At 31.3% G+C, this 13,188-nt stretch overlaps 1 long non-coding RNA gene across 2 annotated transcripts; it reads left to right on the top strand.

The window, feature by feature from the left end:
* The first annotated feature begins 1,510 nt into the window (after positions 1 to 1,510).
* LOC112722356 (uncharacterized) lies at positions 1,511 to 3,560 on the top strand. 2 transcript variants are annotated; one of them, XR_003162643.3, is made up of 4 exons: positions 1,511 to 2,439; positions 2,686 to 2,794; positions 2,877 to 3,034; positions 3,366 to 3,560. It is a non-coding gene; the product is annotated as an uncharacterized lncRNA (long non-coding RNA). The 2 variants fall into 2 exon arrangements; XR_003162642.3 differs by having other exon boundaries at positions 2,686 to 2,787.
* The last annotated feature ends 9,628 nt before the right edge of the window (positions 3,561 to 13,188 follow it).

A 13,188-nucleotide genomic window follows, 5' to 3' on the forward strand; every position in this document is an offset into this window, starting at 1 on the left:
ATCCGCAAATTTCTAGACCACGCAAAAGTCCTCTCGTCAACGCCAGAATTTTTATGCTGACTTGGAACGCCGGTTTGGGCCATCAAATCTCGGGCAAAGTATGGACTATTATATATATTGCTGGAAAGCCCAGGATGTCTACTTTCTAACGCAATTGAGAGCACACAAATTGGGCTTCGGTAGCTCCAGAAAATCCACTTCGAGTGCAGGAAGGTCAGAATCCAACAGCATCTGCAGTCCTTTTTCAGCCTCTGAATCATATTTTTGCTCAGGTCCCTCAATTTCAGCCAGAAAATACCTAAAATCACAGAAAAATACACAAACTCATAGTAAAGTCCAGAAATGTTATTTTTATTTAAAAATTAATAAAAATATAATAAAAACTAACTAAAACATACTAAAAACTACCTAAAAACAATGCCAAAAAGCGTATAAATTATCCGCTCATCAATGCTGCAGTTGAAAGCTTTAAAAATGCACTGGTCTTAGAGCCAAATGATGGTAAGTTGTGATTTTGTGTAAGGCCTTAGTTAAACAAGAACTACTAGTGTACTTATATAGGTGGACATTTAATTTTGTCATCTATCTGGTAGGTTCATGATTTATCAGAAGTATTCAATTTTTATTTTCTTTATATAAAACACCTTTTCAATATAATCTGAACATAAATGAAATGAACTATCATTTTTTTATTAAGATTTGAATTTGTTAGGAAATCCAAATGAAGAGAAGGGAGGATATATATACTTAAAAGATGAAAAGATTTAAATGGTTATGTTTGGAACAATAAGTAATAAATATCTCTTTAATAATGATGAATGAAATTTTCCACTGAACTCAAAATAAAATGTCTTCCAAATTTGATTGCTTACTTGATACCTTGTTACTTACAGGTGGGATTAAGAAGGAACTTGCTACTGCCAAGAAGAAGGTGAGTGTATATCTAAGTTGAGCAAGCATGAAGGTGCATTATAAGCGTATTGCAAGTTTAACTAATTATATTCAATTTAAAGATAATTTAATGTAAAGATATCCAATTTGCATGTTACCTAAACTTCAAAAGTAATCCATGTGAAGGATTAAGATCTACTTGATTTTCTTTTTCATTTTCAATACTTTAAGGCAGAATTGGTATTTGCTTTTATTTTCTATCTCCATTATTATTTTTATTTTTGTTCTTATTCAATGATTTATTTTTACCACGGAAGGTAGGCGAAAGGACAGAGTAATGGCATGCTTAGTTTATATAAATCAGGTTCAGGTATATATCTTACTCTCTTTTGATTTATTAGCTGCAAAAATTTGTCATAACAATATATCTAGAAAAAAATGTTGTTATTAAAGAAAATCACATTGTCTGATGTTAAAAGGTTGAAAAAAAATCATTCTCTTGTGTCTAATTTTGTATACGTGCTTAAGTTGCAATCAGTTACTGCCGAGTGTCATGCCCTAAATTTGCAACCAATTTACAAGCAGAATAACTTTTGATTTTTGTCATTTTTATACAACATAGATACCATGGCCTTTTTTTGTGTTCTGTTCCATCCAATTACTGCCTAATTGTGATTAGTACCTTTAATTTAGTCTTGTCATCAAGGACATCTTATATAAAGCTATAAACTATATATGAAATTAATTTCATTTGTTATGATATTTTTTGGGTTTTGTGGGTTTTTTTTCAATTTTTTTTTCTGTTTACTCAGATTTGAGGTGAATATCATACAGTGGGGTTGAGCAATTTGAAGTAAGCTTCTACCTTTATGTCATTTTGGGTTTCTTCAAGAGGACTCAGCCTCGCAAGGCTTGAATGAATCACAGGTAGAAGGTATTCAACCCAATATGGTCGCGCTTGAGCAGGAGCCGGCGCGTCTTAGGACGTGTCTTTTCAAAGTCGACGAGCGGGTGGAGCAAGCCCGCTCAATGGATTCGGCTAGTGACCAAGAGCAGGCCCGACAGCAGGCGGAGCTTCGTGCCCCTTTTATTCAAATAGAGGCCCGGCTTGCTGCTCGAAGGCAGGCCCTTGCAGAAGCGGTTAATTCCCTTCAGCAACAGCTCCGGGCCCAAAACCAATTCCTTTAAGAAGCGGGGGAAGGGTCGACTTCAGCTCTCGTATTAAAGGGGGGCACCCCCCTTCCAACTAAAATAAAAGTAACAAACATTTCTTCTTTTCTGATCAGGTCGTGTACAACAACCTTAACCGCACAAACCTAGGCTGGGCCTACTCTTCTTGTTTTTAATTTCAGTAAATGATCAACTAAGTTAGATGATTTAACTATTTTTGTCTCTGATAAATGAAGTGTATTGGTGGATCTATGTTCTATTTTGGGAGGGAGGTAATGGGAATATGGGTATCCAGTACCTGCAACATATGTGTGAAGATCAGTCCTGCCGGAGATTCTTCCCATCAGGTTCTGCCTTTGAGATATGGTCTGAGTTTAAGTGAGTGCCCTGGCATTGTTTCTGTATAATGTTAATTTATCCTCATGAAAGATTTCTCATTCTGATTTTATTTTTGTATTCTATGTTGATGCTTAGCTAAAATTGTTATTAAAGTGAATTGCCTTGTTTGAGCCATCAGCCATATAAGGATTTATTATTCATTTATTTGTTTTTTAAGGGTTTTTTTTACTATATTATTTATTATCAAATGATGAATTTTCTTGTGCTCAATGAATAAATTTATAGATCTTTATTGCAAAACCCATGGCATAATTCATCCTTTGAGGGATCTGGGTTTGCAAGACTATTCCTTCCTATGAACGTGGACAATCAGAATTTTTATTCACAGTAAGAAGTATATATTTCCTTCTTTCTTTTTTCTCTTTAATTTTTTTATTGGCTTTCTGCGAAATTAAGTTTTATAATTGAGTTGGCAGTGATTAGATTGAAGAATGTATAGACTTGTGGGGATCTATATCAAATTGCCAATTTTGGAACAGTCAATGGGCAGATGTGATAGCCCATGTCATAAAAAATTACCACAATCTTAATTTGGAGTGCTTTCTTTTTTGCCAGATACTTGAATATCTTTGAGGTGAGCATATAAATTCGAATAGCAATGCTTGTCTTATGTCTTATTAACATTTGGTTACTATCGACTAACATTTGCCATAAGATGATATTCATGTCTAATCAAGAAAATTAGCAATCCATTAATTATTTTTCAATGCTATAATCTTGATGTACATTAGGGTTGGTTGTCTAATAGTCTAATAAAGATTTAAAATCACAATTCTATCTCTTCTGTGATAGGTGAAAGGGTAGAGAACTTTATAAGAAGAAATAAAATTCTATATTAAAATATATATCAATATCTCCCTTTTTTTGTATTTTTTGTACTCATAATAATTATATTTTTATTATAGGGATTGGATCAACCGAGTGAGATTCCATCACCAAGAGATTTAGGAAGTAGATCTTCTAGAGTGAGCAACAAAGAAGAATAATCTTGTATGATAAAGATTTTATGTATTAAGTATTATATATATGTGTTAAGACGAATTATTGAAAAATGTTATCTTTGATACTTTGTTTTTGGATTATGATTTTTTATTTTCGAAGATCGTGTATGAATTAAAAAATCTTATTATGATGTATGATTTAAGGTTATGCCTTTTGGTTATTATGAGATTTTAAAATTTGAGTTCTAAAAATGTCACCTTAAATAAGTAGTTTCAATCTCATTTTAAAAAGTATAAAATTGCCATCATACTTAGATAAAAATAACAGCTAAAAATTGCCATTTCAAACAAAAAAGGTAACATTTTATCCTGGTAAAAACGGCGGTTAGAAAATGCCATCTTAACCGAAAAGGATGCCATTAAACACAAGTAAAAACAGCGGTTAGAAATACCATTTTAAACGAAAAGGATGCCATTAAATACAGGTAAAAATGGCGGTTAGAAACGTCATTTTAAACAAAAGGATGCAATTAAACCCAAGTAAAAACGGCGGTTAGAAACGCCATTTTAAACGAGAAGGATGCCATTAAATCCTGGTAAAAACGGCGGTTACAAACCGCCCTTTTAAACAATAACAAAACTGCCGTTTTATTTGGTTAAAATGGTGGTTAAAACCGCCATTATAACCGTAAGAAAACCGCCGTATTATCCACTGGTTATTACGGCGGTTTTCAGAAAACCGCCGTAATAACCAGAATGGCGCTCAGAATTCTGGCGTTTCTTGGAGGTGTCATTTTTTTGTAATAATGGCAGTTGTAACCGTCGTAATTTCCATAAAAAACCGCTATTTTAACCCTTTTTTGTAGTGATATATATTTTCTTTTCATGTTCCAAAAACTCACTCTCGAGATTCAATTTGGTAAGATTTTTGAAAAAATATTTGTATTTTTTAAAAGTACAAACTCTTTTTGTTTTGTATTTGATAAAAAAATAAACTATATACTTATATTTGCAGTTTTAAAAGATGAAAATACTTTTAAAAATATTTAAGGTAAAATTTTTTAAAATTGGCTTGTACTTATCCTTGTTAAAATATAATAAAGTCAACCTAAAAAAAACATGTATATTTTTTAATGTATACTAATATCGCCTTATGTGTATTTGTATAAAATTATGAATTTTTAAAAGTAATTATTCATTCTAATAATTCAAAATTCACAACAATCAAATAATTTCAAATGCAAAAACTCATAATTCAAATTAAATATTAATAGTAATACATTTAAACGTAATTATAGGTATAATATCCACTGACAATAACAACAACAACAACAATTATGAGCTAATAATATTGTTAATTAATATAATCCTTCTCAATTTGACAAAAGTCCCAAATTTTTTAACCTTAATAATACTAATTTGCATACCATAAATATAGAGATGACAAAATTTAGAGATATAACTAATTATTAAGTTAAAGAGTTACTTTGAAGTTTTAATAATGACTAAAATTCAAGATCTGAAGCTCTTTCCTCACCCACTAAACTTGAACTCCATTAATGAGATTGTGAGAAAATAATTTTTTTTGGTATAAGTGATATATTAAAATTGAGATAAAATAAAAGAATAAAAATAAAATCTAGTGTATTGTAGTTAGGTAAGAATTTTGAAACAAAGATGATAGAATGGGAAAAGAGTTAAAAGGGAGGAGAGGGTTTGAATTGTATGAAGGAATAGAGAAAGAGAAAATGAGAGACTGAGGAGGATCAAGGAAGAGTAAGGAGAGAGAAAAAAAGCTTAAGTGGGGCATGTGCCCCACATGCCTGCTCTCTCTCTCTCTCTTTTCTTTTTGTTATTACATGTTGTTTGTGAGTGTTTTAGATTATTGTCATAGTTAGATAATAAGTGTCATGAAGTGGACTTTGATTAGGTGTAATTATTTACAGATGAACAAATTTAAAATAGTTCCTGTTTTTCATCATGAAAAATATTTTAAGATCAATTTATAGGGTGAACTGAAGTATGTTAATGGGAATGTGAAGAAACGGCCATATTTAGACATTGGTTACATAAATTACAAGACTATGTTTTAATTTGATAGCATGGTCCCTGACTTGAAATTTGGGTTAGGTTAGGACACGATTTTTAGTAAATTGATTTGTCTGGCTATTTTATAACTTATTCTGCAAAATCTCGAACCATGGCCCAACAAGATTTAATGAGGTAGGCCCAATGATAAAAAAATAAAAGTTAATTAGTAAAAGGTATTTAATGAGTCAAACTTGACTTTATGAGAGTAATTAATTCCTCTAAATTAAATTTTACTAGTAAAAATTAAATACTTGGCTGCCATTGGTTTATTTTTCTCACTAGACACTTTTTGAGCTGAAAATTCACTTTTAGTGATGGTTTTTACGCATGCTAGGAAAAAGTTGGTAATAAAAAATAATCTTAAAATCAATGGTAAAAATAATTTATACTTTGGTAATTGTGTCCCAAGATTAATCTTAGCATTCATTCATGATTTATACCTTAAAATAAATCCTAGTTGCTAATATTTTACCGCACGGGATAAGTTACTCCAAAACGAACCTCTGACTAGTATTCAGCAAACAACTCATAAAGATTCCGAATCATCTTGCTTGTTTTTCAAGTAATCCGCTCCTCTCTACTCTGTTTTTAACTCCGAGTAACTAATCGCGATTAACTACGGATAAGCACGTCATTGTGAGGCTGATTGTGTTTTCTCGAAGTCACACCCATTCTTTCTCAATCTCAACTCATTCTCCTCTGATTTTTTTAGCTCCTTATACCACAATTAATTTAACCAAGACTCATATTTTTATTTAAGAAATTCTTGATCACAAAATTCATGAAACACTTTATACATTTTTACACAAAATGGCGGAGTTTTAGAGAGAAAAAGAAAGTAAATTCCTGTACTTCTTCTCTGTGTTTCAGCCTTTATTCCAACTTTTCTTCCATTGTTCTTCAAGTGTTCTTCAAGAATTCAAGCCATACAAACACAATTTCTTACCTGTTTTCACTAATTCCATTTTTCTGTTTTTTCAAAAGTAATCATGATGAATTTTTTATATCTTCTATAACTATAAAACTCCTCTTGAATTATATATGGAGCACGCCTAAAGAGCTAGAGAAACTCAAGCTTAAAGTGGCTAAATTTCATCACTTTTTATGACATTTTTCAGCCAAGAAAAAACTACACCGCCACCAGCAGTGTCCCTACCATTGTGTGAGTGTTTTCTGGTGTTTGAGAAGTCTAAGATCTGAATTAAATAAGAGGTAAGGGTTAGGATTAGATAGAATATGTTTATGCTTGTTTCGATGTTTATATAATCCACTTTGTGGTAATTTTGTGTTCAATTTTGTAATCTGAAAATTCATTGGTGCTTTTTTATTTTTTGCTTTGTTATTTGAGTGATATATGAAGCTTATTTACCTCTAAAAATGATATGAAATAGCCAAAAATATTTAGAGCCCTTGGGGTTTAAATTTTAAGCCTTAAAAGTCACTAAAAGTGGACTCTGGCCATCAAACCTATACTTCTAGAAATTTCTGTCCCTGATGACCTGAGGAGTGACGTGTTAAAGAGTTAAAAAGAAGTTAGAAAAATAGTATTAATCTTATGGAACAAGTGTGTAAAAGTAAAAAGGGTATTTAGTTATTTTCGAATAAAAAGAGGGCCAAAATATAATTTAAGTAAGAATGTACTAGTTTTAGAGGTAAAATAGTAATTATATAAATTAGTTAGGTCAAAATTATAATTAAAACCCTAAGAAAAACTTTAGTAAAAGTTAAGAGTAAAAGTGCAACATATCGTAACTAAACAAGTAAATAAAATAATAAAAGGTAAAATAGTCATTTAGGTTTCTACAGGTAAAATTGACATTTATTGAAAATATTAAGGGTGATTTGGTCATAAAAAATTCTAGGATCAATTCGGTAAAGTTTTGACAGAATATTCTATTAAACAAACTGAATATACCTAACACTTTACTGAATATTCTGTATAGTTTAATAGAATATTCTATTAATTTCAATATTTTTGTCACGGTAAGGACTTACAAAATTTGATATAGTATAGGGACCTAATTGAAAATTCGGTGAAATTATAGGGACCGACAGAGTAATTAAACCTAAAATTAAACAAAAAAAACTAGAGAATTTAGAGGTAAAATGGTAACTTTATATTTTAAGTAAAATATAAAAATAGTTAATTAACTTAATGAAGGGTAAAAGGGTATTTTAGAAAAGGTACGAGGGTAAAATAGTAAAGTAACACTATTAGTGGTGAAAGAGATTAAAACCTAAAGAAAATGATAAAGAGAGAAGTTATATACAAAAGGACAAATTGAAAATATATAAAAGTACCAAGGGTAAAATAATAAATAGGACAAAGACTGAGAGATTTAAAGAGAAGAAACCGGGCACAAGTTTTTATAAAAAGGAAGGACAGAAAAGTCCTTTAGAGATAAAGTTTATTGAAAAATGCCGTGAAAAAAGAAACTGCAAGCCCATATAAAGCAGGCATAAGGAGCTAGAGAAACTCAAGCTTAAAGTGGCTAAATTTCATAACTTTTTGTTACACTTTTTGACCAAGAAAAACTGCACCACCCCCAGCCGTGTTCCTGTCTTTGTGTGAGTGAAAAATTGCACCATCACCAGCCGTGTTCCTGTCTTTATGTGAGTGTTTTCTGGTATTTGAGAGGTCTAAGAATCGAACTAAAATCTGTTTGTTCTTATTTCGGTGTTCATATAATCCACTTTGTTTGGTGATTTTGTGTTCAATTTTGTAATCTAAAAATTCATTGATGCTTTTCTATTTTTGGCTTGTTATTTGAGTAATATATGAAGCTTATTTATCTCTGAAAATTATATGGAACAACGAAAAATATTTAAAGCACTTAGAGTTTAAGTTTCAAGTTTTAAAAGTCACCAAAAGTGAATAGAAATGTAAACCTGTACTTCTTAAAAATTCAGTCCCTGAAGACCTCAAAAGTGAATTGTTAAAGAGTTAAAAAAAAAGAAAAATAGTTTTAATCATATGGAACAGAAGTGTAAAAGAAAAAAGGGTGTTGTGGTCATTTTCAAAAAAAAAGAAGACTAAAAATATAATTTATGCAAGATATAATTCAAATTCTGAATTTAATAGTTCTAGGGATAAAATAGTAATTATATAAATTATTTGGTTCAAAATTATAATTAAAATAAAATTTTGGACCTAAATAAAAGTTTTAGTAAAAGTTAGGAATAAAAATGCAACATATGGTAACTAAACAAGTAAATAAAATAATAAAGGGTAAAATAGTCTTTCAGGTTTATAAGGATCAAATTGGTATTTATTAAAAAATATTAAGGGTGATTTGGTCATAGAAAAATTCTAGGATTAATTCGGTAAAGTTTTAACACAAAATAAAATCAAACGAAAAAATTAGAACACTTGGGGATAAATTGATAATTTTAGGCTTAAAATGAAATATAAAAATGGTTAATTAACTTAATGAAGTGTAAAAAAGTCTTTTAAAAAAGATATGAGGGTAAAATGGTAAAGTAATATCATTAGTGGTGAAAACGTCACTAAAAGCCTAAAGAAAATGGTAAAAAGAGAAGTTATATGCAAAAAGGCAAAATTAAAATATATAAAAATATCAAGGACAAAATAGTAAATGTGACAAAGGCTGAGAGATTTAAAGAGAAGAGACCGAGCACAAGTTTTTACAAAAAGAAAGGGTAGAGAAGTCCCTTAGAAATAAAGTTCATTGAAAAGTGCCACAGAAAAAGAAACTGTAAATCTCAAGGTGTTAGAGATTACCTGGTATAGCGAACTTCCACCCTGCCTAGCCAGAGACTATATGATGGTGGGACACCCATCAGAATGCACAATGTTCCTCCAACTGTTAGCATACTATGGCATCAAGCCCTGCGACGATTGCTGGTTGCCAGAATGTACGTGGCTTTGTCCATTAGGCATATATACAAAACTTACGCAGTTGGAAAAATCATATTCAGGCTTAGTCCCGGGTAACGTCGGGTTGTGGGTAGTTGACGGAGGAAAAATGTCAGTAAAGATTTTCATAAAAATGTTGCGTTACAAGTATAGTTCTAAACCAACAAATTTTCCTCAGTCAATGTTCAATTTGTTTGTTACTTAAGCAAACTCAATAAAATTAACCGAAGTATTTAAACCTCGGGTCGTCTTTCAAGGAATTGCAGGGAAGTGTAGTTTATTATTTGTTATGGGAAAGTATATTTTTGGGGTTTTTGAAATAAGGAACAAGAAAGAAAAATGGCGAGAAAATAAACTAATAATTAAGGAAGCTCTTAGCAAGGAAAGAGAATTAGAAGTCCTATCCTCATTATCATCGTCAATTGTGATGGTAAAAGTGAATTGCCTTCACTTAGTTAACCTCTAACCAATGGAGGAAGGTCAAGTGCATAAAATCAACTTGAGTTCACAAGTCCTAGTCAACTCATAGTGAGAGACTAGCTTTGGTGAAGTTTAAGCTAACTGGCAATCTTCAATCACCAATCAACAAAAGACTTTTGATAACTTAAAAGTCTCTAATTAATCAATCCAAGTCAATAACATAAAAATCTAATTTAAAACCCAACCAAGCATTTTATCAAACACTTGGAAGGCATAAAATAAAAACATAGAAAACTAACAAGATATAGCAAAATCTAAGACTAACAATTACAAGAGGAAACAATAACAATAAATTAAAGAAAACAATCATAAACATGGAAACATAACTTGCATTAATATGGATTAAAGGAAACAAGAAGAATACACAAACTAAATTGGCAACATAAAGAAATCAACGAGAGAAATAGATCAACTAAAGTATTAGAACAAATAAAAGTAGAAGAGAAACTAAATTAAAGTAAGGTAGAGATCTGAATTTGAGAAGGAACAAGACTAAAAACCCTAAAACCTAGAGAGAGGCTAAAATTGTGTGAATGAAAATTAGTCTCGCTTCCAGCTCCAGTCTGTAGCCTCTAATATGTATTTTCGGGCCTGAAACTGGGTAAAAAGCAGCCCAGAAATCGTTCCCAATGAATTCTGTTTAATGCAGCACGTGATGCTCGTCACGCATATGCATCAACCACGCATACGCGTTGCTGGACTTTTCACTGGCCATGCATAGGCGTCAACCACGCGTGCACATTGTATGTCTACTGCACCAGTCACGCGTACGCGTCGTCCATGTGTACGCATCACTGCCAGCTTCTCAAAACCTTAATTTCTTGTGTTCCTTCCACTTTTGCATGCCTCCTTTTCCATCCTCTAAGTTATTTCTGCCCTATAAAACCTGAAAACACTTAACAAACATATCTTGGCATCGATGGTAATAAAAGAGGATTAAAAATTAGCAAATTTAAGGCCAAAGAAGCATGTTTTCAATCATAGCACAAAATTAGGAAGGATATGTAAAACCATGCAATTTATATGAATAAGTGTATGAATAATTGATAAAATCCACTCAATTCAATACAAAATAAACCGTAAAATAGTGGCTCATCAGTAGTAAATGACACATGAGCTCATAGCTTACATAGGACCAGGCATATATCATACTTGGTTGTTGTATTTCTTTGTGATTGTGATTTATCTCTGTTTCCTATATTCTATGCTTGTTTACTATTCTACTATATACTTTTTCTTGTACTTGTTTTCGTTACTTATTGACACAACTGCGTGAACTCTTAGATTCAAGCTGCGGAACCCCTTAGTTTCCTGCTTAGTACCCTACTGGGAACCTTTGATTCTCACTCCCTTACTTTCTCCCGTTTCACAGATGGGAACCAGCGTGATCTTCTTTGAAATTCCCGCATTTGGACAAGCTAGCAACAACATTACAGGTGTATCTAATGGCTCTCTCCTTGCTTTAGCACAATGTTTTCTCAACTACCAAGATATCCATGAGCAGCAGCAATAATAATAGTTGTAGTAGTAGTGGTCTTTGCCCTCACTCTACATAGACTTTTAGAGGGGTAGTTGCTTTTGTAAATATCTATATATGTAAATTAGAACAAATTCCAGACTAGTGTGACTCTTGTAAGTCAAGGCTTGTTAGTATAAATAATAGAATCTGTAAATATTTACATGAATAAGCAGTGATTTAACCCTATGTGCACTATGATGTACTAGATGAGCCTTCAAGCATATATATATATATATATATGAAATTACTATATTTTCTATGCTTCATGTATTATCTGTTTAACAATTTGCTATTCCATTATATCTATCTAACACACAATCTCGACTAGAGCTATAGACTCATATGTATATATTTAATATAAGATCTAAAGTCTCTAAAAAAAGCTGTGAAGTAGTGCCTGGCGACTAACATTAGTCATGACGTGCTAGAAGTTGGGTCATTACATGTTACATGTAATGAAGGGTGATGCTTGATTACCCAAGCATCTATTTTCACCCATTTTTAGTATCCACTTCTCTAATTGATTCTCTAATCCAATCAACCTATCCTCTAGCTTTTTAACTTTGTCATCCACCGAATCACTCTTGCCTTCAAATCGATTCTTCTTTTGCATTAATACTGCTTTTGAGATTGTCTTTATAGCATCCTCATTAAATAAAGAAATATAATCATCTAGCCACGCAAAGAATGAACAATGAGTTTCTACAATTTACTATTCGAATTAAGCTTGTGAGACTAATAGTGAATACAGAATTCAACCAACCAACGTATTATTAAACATATCATACCTTCAAGTAAGGGCAACGAAAGAATAACTTATCTGGGTTGTTTTCGATCCAAGACATAAATAGAATGACATGAGACCCGCAATAGCACTTTAGAGAGACCCATCTCTTCTTCCTTCGATCTCGAACACTCTCGTTCATGCTACAAGTCAAATTTTCACCTTCGATTCACAGGTTTAATAATAACCAACGTTTTTCACTTTCAATTATGGTGCCCTAGGATTTGTCTATGATTTCAAAGATGAGTGAGTATGGAAAGATTGGGACTACAACGAATCATCCAAATTAGGTTTGGTTAAGTGGATTTGAGAAATGACATCGTTTTTTCAAAGAATATAGGAGATACATCAATTTTGTACATTCCTCTTAAATCAACATGGCACTTAACTCTGACTAAATGTCCACATCAGCGTTGTTAACTAATATATGGATTGCATTGGGTATGTATTCTATTTTTAAATTTTAAAAATTATTTTACTAAATACAATTATTATTAGTTATACTTACTAAAAGTTATTTTTAATTTAATTTGCTTAATATAGATACAATAATTTTTAAAAAATTATCTTTTAAAAGTTTGATTTTTATAAGTTAGCTTAAAAAAAAAGTAAAAGCTTTAGTCATATCCTTCATGATGACAACTTACATTTTTTTTTTTCCTTTATGCTCAAGTGTAATGGCCATTAAAATTAATGCATCAACAAAGTCAGTTGTACCAGTAAATCATTATGTTGAATTCTGAGTTTCATAGAGCTATTTTTATTTTAGGACCTAGATTGTTCCATACATCTCTAATATTATAGGAACTTGGGTATTGACATAATGCTTAAATGCTATGACAATGTGGATTGCGTAATAAAAGTATAATATGTATAGGGTTATGGAAGAAGGGTCATTATTATTTTTTCATTCATATATTTGTTTTATTGTGTATTCCAGGTGTTTATGAGAACAGGATAAAAAAATAAATTCTGATCTCATTTATAAGGTCTAACTACCTCTAACTAGTAATTAGCGACAAGAAATAGCTAAGTA

The sequence above is a fragment of the Arachis hypogaea genome, chromosome 11 (assembly GCF_003086295.3).
Source record: "Arachis hypogaea cultivar Tifrunner chromosome 11, arahy.Tifrunner.gnm2.J5K5, whole genome shotgun sequence".
NCBI classification, from domain to species: Eukaryota; Viridiplantae; Streptophyta; class Magnoliopsida; order Fabales; family Fabaceae; genus Arachis; species Arachis hypogaea.